This window comes from Rhinolophus sinicus, chromosome 15, assembly GCF_057876585.1.
Source record: "Rhinolophus sinicus isolate RSI-liver-muscle chromosome 15, RSI-T2T, whole genome shotgun sequence".
NCBI classification, from domain to species: Eukaryota; Metazoa; Chordata; class Mammalia; order Chiroptera; family Rhinolophidae; genus Rhinolophus; species Rhinolophus sinicus.
In genome coordinates this window covers 65,609,859-65,615,929 of record NC_142515.1, presented here as the reverse complement: position 1 = coordinate 65,615,929, position 6,071 = coordinate 65,609,859, and the positions used below count along the sequence as shown (strand labels likewise).

Genomic DNA, 6,071 nt, shown 5'->3' with positions numbered 1-6,071 from the left:
TTTTTCATTGTTTCTTTACTGAAGACGTATTTTTGTCAGGAAAAAGTATACCAAATAATAAAGAAGAGATTAGCAGGGTAATTAATTCCAAGTAGATGTAAAAGCTTTGGGGAAAATACTGTTTCTGACTTGGATGAGGTAAGGGCTACTGTTTTTTTGTTTTGTTTTAATTAAAATTTATTAGGGTGACAATGGTTAATAAAGTTACACAGGTTTCAAGTGTACAATTTTGTAATACATCACATTGTGTGTTCACCACCCAGAGTCAGTCCTCCTTCCATTACCATATATTTGTCAGGTAAGCCAAGATGGGTGCTTACAAGTACATCCAGGAGCTATGGAGGAAGAAGCAGTCCGACGTAATGTGGTTTCTTCTCAGGGTGTACTGCTGGCAGTACCACCAGCTCTCTGCACTCCACAGGGGCCCCCGCCCCACCCGGCCGGATAAAGCGTGCAGGCTGGGATACAAAGCCAAGCAAGGGTATGTCATATGTCAGATTCGTGTGTGCCGTGGTGGCCGCAAACGCCCAGTTCCTAAGGGTGCCACCTATGGCAAGCCTGTCCATCACGGTGTTAACCAGCTAAAGTTTGCTTGAAGCCTTCAGCCTGTTGCCGAGGACCTAGCTGGACGCCACTGTGTGGCTCTGAGAGTCCTGACTTCTTACTGGGTTGGTGAAGATTCCATGTACAAATTCTTTGAGGTTATCCTCACTGATCCATTCCATAAAGCCATCAGACGGAATCCTGACACCCAATGGATCACCAAACCAGTCCACAAGCACAGGGAGATGCGCGGGCTGACATCTGCAGGCCGCAAGAGCCGTGGCCTTGGAAAGGGCCACAAGTTCCACCATATTATTGATGGTTCTCGCCGTGCAGCTTGGAAAAGGCGCAATAACTCTCCAACTCCACAGTTACCGCTAATATGAGTAACGTTTGTAAAATTCTTACTTAATAAACAATTTAGGACAGTCAAAAAAAAAAAAAAAGAGAGAGAGAATGAAGGAGAAGTCATGGATCTGGGGGTCTCTGCTCCTGCCTGGATCTCAGGACAGTTTCACATTTGGCAGCATAAGAACTCTGACTGCACACTTTGGCCAAAATAGGCTTTTAGTCTGAATGTCCCAAATTTCTTCCAGAGGAGAGTTCCAAGATGGGTTATTCTGATTTCTGGGGAAAATCGTCCTCTAAACACACCTAACTTACCATCAATATCAGTATGTGTTCTCTTCATCCTGGCCCTGGGAAGCATTCCCAAAATAAGGAATGATTTCATTGTGAATTGAACAGAATGGCTTCATGGTATAGATTCTCAGCTAGACTCCACCATGTGGATTACTTTAATGCTCTGCTGAGACTCAGTGATCCAAAAAGCAACTGGGTTGTGCATCCAGAGTAAACTCCCTGGTGACTTAGTATTATATTTTAGATAGGTTAACTTGAATATATGTTTCTGGCATGCTAATATACTTGAATAGTCCTTTCAATAAAATTAGAGTCATTTTAGGGATGCAGAGGGAATACAATTTCTGGCCCATCTTGCTCATTTTTCAAATGAGTTGACCGTGGCTTGGATAAATTTAGTGACTTCCCCAGGGTCACACAATGAGTGGGAAGCCCACGTCTGTGACATCAAAGTTATGTCCCATTTATGAAGAGGGGGTTTGTAAGTTGTAGACAACGGGGACATCATGTTCACCACAGTCATGCAGTTGCTATAGACCCCACGCTGAAGCAGCTCACACATCTTTGCTTGGCCTGAGTGTAGCTATCATTGTTTTGTTCCCACTTTCCCATGGAGATGAGCTTTCCAGAATGATGTGGTTTCCCTGGCATGTTACCAGTGTCTTGGGTCCCTGATCTCCGCTCCTCTCGTCGCTCTTGGTTTGCTTTAGTCTCTACTCTCTGTAAGCCACCCATTCATCATGGCTTGGACCCCTCTTCTCCATAGCTCCTGGCTTGAGGTCTGGGCTCTAGGTTACTACTAAATTTTAATGCTGAGATTAGACTCCCGGCATCCTAATTTTTGGAGCATAGTTTTCTGCTTATACCACACTCTTATCTTCAATAAAATTAGTTACAGTCTTGAACCTCTGGGATGAGGCTATCCAAAGGCTTGTGTTTTATGCATTAGAAATAATTAAAAAACAGTCTTATCTGATTTTTAATTTAGGATTTTATTTCTTCATTAGCTGAAATTACAATTAAAATGTAGTATAGATGATTAGGTCAGGTTTCCTTAAACTCACGAAAAGGAAGCTTTGGGGAGAGGTGCGATATGTGCTACTCCCAGCTCAGGGCTGGCAGCTGGGTGTGGAGTCATGCTCAATTACCCTGCAATCATGTAAAGTGTGGGTGGGCTCGTGAAAATAGAAGTATCATGCTAAATGTCAGAAGCCCACCCAGGGCAAGTCTCTGGCTGGTGGAGTTGAGGGGTGCTCTAAGATGCCCCTGCTGACCCTGCCCATACATACACATAGGAATTGGGAACTGTCAGTGAAGACGTGGGAGGATCACGCAGCAGGGATCATCCAGCTGAGCACAATTAGAGGGGCAGTGGGGACCATTCAGGCCACCATGAGTCATCTTGTGAGCTTGGAATGTTGGCCCACTTCTCACAGACACATTTCAGCACCCTGGTGGGTCTTAGAACTTTGCACATAAGCTCTCTTGGCTATGCTCCTAACCGCCTGAGCAATCCACCTGACCCACTCTTCTCGCATGTCCCAGTGCTTTTCAATTCTTGTGCCGCTGCCTGAAATAACATTAGGGCCTCCAGAGCACTTTATTAAAATGCAAACACCACAGGAAGGGTTATAATTTACAAAGACTGGCTGGAATCTTATGTTAGAGCTAGTTAAGAACATAAGAGTGATGTAAAAGGCATGGTGTGGGGAGAGGGTGCTGATCGAAAGCCCGGAAGATAAACCCAGAAACTTCTCGGTGTCTTGGACAAGAACGTTGACACCAGGCTGATGACATTTGCAGACATTTTCAAGTAGGGAGAGGGAGAGAATACAGTGAACAACAGAACAGGCTACAGAATGGTGTACAAGGCCCAAATAAAGGAACGGAATGTAAGATGATGAAATTCAACAAGCTGGAGGGACTCCCCAAAACAGAGATGGGCGTCAAATGTTATGGATGAGGACTATCCTGACTAAATGGGAGATACCTGCACTAGTCAGACCTAAACTGAGATTCATATTGTTGAAAACACCAAAATAAATAAAATAAAATAAAACGAAATGGAAATGCACAGAAAGGGTTCATGAAGAAATCAAGATGTTTAATTTTGAAAATAAAAGACTCAGAAAACATGAGAATAGGGTTAGACTATAATCATCTTTGGTCTGTGTACTGTCCTCCCCAGGTCTGTGTCCAGGTGTGGCTGAGGAACCCCATTTCTGTTTCCCGAGGAGCCACAGGTAGCCTCCTGGCGTACATCACCACACACCAGAGAGCCATTGCCAAGTCAGTAGAAATGGAGATGGAGCTCATCTGCCATTCTGACTTCAAAAGAGCTTTGAGAGTAACAGGGAAGAGCCAGGATAAAAGGAGAGGTTCTATAGGAGACAGATTTTGCCCAACACAAAGAAGACCTTTATAAAAAGAGGACAATTAGAATTGCCCAATAATGAAATGAGTGTACTGTGTGAAGTAAGGAGTCTTCTAGCACTTTAATTTTTCAAGGAGACATTGTTCAATCATTTGTCAGAGAGAATCCTGTGTGGGCGGGATTAAGGCTCCTTCCAGACTACAAAACTTGTGATTAAAAAGAGAAACATACATTGTGGGTTTTATTTGCATTTTGATAATGATTAGTGACATTGAGCATTTTTTCATAGGTCTGTTGGCCACCTGTATGTTCTCTTTAGAGAAATGTCTCTTCATGTCCTCTGTCCACTTTTTAATTGGATTTTTTGTTTTTTTATTTATGTTGAGTTGTATGAGTTCTTTATAAATTTTGGATATCTACCCCTTATCAGATGTATAATCAGCAAATATCTTCTCCCATTCAGTAGGATGTCCTTTTTTGTTTTATTGATGGTTTCCTTTGCTGTGAAAAAAAACTCTTTAGTTTGATGTAATCCCATATGTTTGTTTGTTTATTTATTTATTTATTTATTTATTTATTTATTTATTTATTTTGCTTTCCTTGCCCTAGGAGATATATCAGTAAAAATATTACTAAGGGTAATGTCTGCAAATTTACTTCCTATATTTTCTTCTAGGAGTTTTATGGCTTTGGATCTTACCTTTAAGTCTTTAATCCATTTTGAATTTATTCTCATATATAACATAAGGTGGTAGCCAACTTCATATTTTTGCGTGTGTCTATCTAGTTTTCATAGCACCATTTATTAAATAGACTGTCTTTACCCCAGTGTAAATTCTTGCTTCCATTGTCATAGATTAAATGACCATATTGGTATGGATTTATTTCTGGGCTCTCCATTCTGTTTCATTGATCTATGTGTCTGTTTGTATGCCAGTACCATGCTGTTGGTGAGGATGTGGAGAAAGGGGAACCCTTGTGCACTGCTAGTGGTATTGCAGATTGTTGAACTCAGTATGGAAATCAGTATGGAAGTATCTCAAAAAATTGAAAATGAAACTACCTTATGAGCCAGCAATTCCACTCTTGGATATCTATCCAGAGAAATCCAAAACATGAATTCAAAAAATATACGCAATACTATGTTTATTGCAGCACTATTCACAATAGCCAAGACATGGAAACAACTAAAATATTTATTGGTAGATGACTGGATAAAGAAACTGTGGTACATTTAAACAATGCAGTATTACTCGGCCATAAAGAAGAATGAAATCTTACCATTTGCAATGACATGGATGGACCTAGACAACATTATGCTAAGTGAAATAAGTTAGATGGAGAAAGACAAATTATGTATGATCTCATTTATATGTGGAATCTAAAGAACAGAATAAATGAACAAAATGGAAATAGACTCAGAGATATAAGGGAAAAAAACTTGATGGTTACTAGATGGGAGGGGTGTGGGGATGAGGGAGAAGGTAAAGGGATTAAAAAGTACAAAGTAGTAGCCACAAGATTGCCACGGGGATATGAAAGACAGTTTGGGGAATATAATCAATAATGTTGTAAAGATTTTGTAGGGTGTCAGATGGGCACTTGTCCTATTAGAGAGACCACTTCATGGACTGTGTAGACATCTTACCACTGTGCTGTACACCTGAAACTGAAGCTGAATAATATTGAATGTCAACTATAATTAAGTATATATATTGTCACAGGATGTGGAGTACAGTATAGGGAATATAGTCAATGGAATTGTAGCTGCTATATACGATGTCAGAGGGATAGTAGACTGGGCGGGGGAGGGTTATCACTTTGTGAGGAATGCAAATGTCTAACTATTACATTGTTTTGTACACCTGAAACTAATAATAAATAAATAAATAATGAATAAAACATACGATCTGCTATAAGCCCACCACTAAGAGAGCCAAACCTTTGGACTCCAAACAGTAAGAATCTCCTGACCCATGGGGCTTGCAGACACCAGACAATGTTCTCATCCAAGAGGGTAACACAGTTGATGAATCTTATGTACCTAAAGAAGAGAAAGCCACATTACAGGAAGGGAAGATGAGTCAGTGGTCTGGATTCTTCTGAGTAATGAGGAGAATAAGACCAAGACCATTTTAATGCAGGAGGACACTTGATTAAAATCAGCTGATGTTTGCTGAATGCTTTTCCATTCACCAGCCTGGTCTGGGCTCTTAATCCTCAAGAGAAGCCAAAAGGCAGATTGATACTAGTGGTGCCGTAATTTACTGTTGAGGAAACTAAGGCAGCAGAGCCAGCTGCTGGACACAGGTCCAACTGATCTAAACACCTTAAGTGGTAGAACCAGAGACAGAAATGCTGTAAAGCCCAGGGTTTAGAGGGAACTGAACACAATACCGAGTCAACTCAGCAGTCCCAGATTTGGAACAGTGGATTCGAAAGGTGGGCACAACCATCTTGTTCTGTCCCAGGAACTGCACCATTTGTTCAATCACAGCAACATGTAGGAATC

At 41.1% G+C, this 6,071-nt stretch overlaps 1 pseudogene; it reads left to right on the top strand.

The window, feature by feature from the left end:
* The first annotated feature begins 308 nt into the window (after positions 1–308).
* Positions 309–924, top strand: LOC109437372 (large ribosomal subunit protein eL15 pseudogene; annotated as a pseudogene).
* Positions 925–6,071: the final 5,147 nt, after the last annotated feature.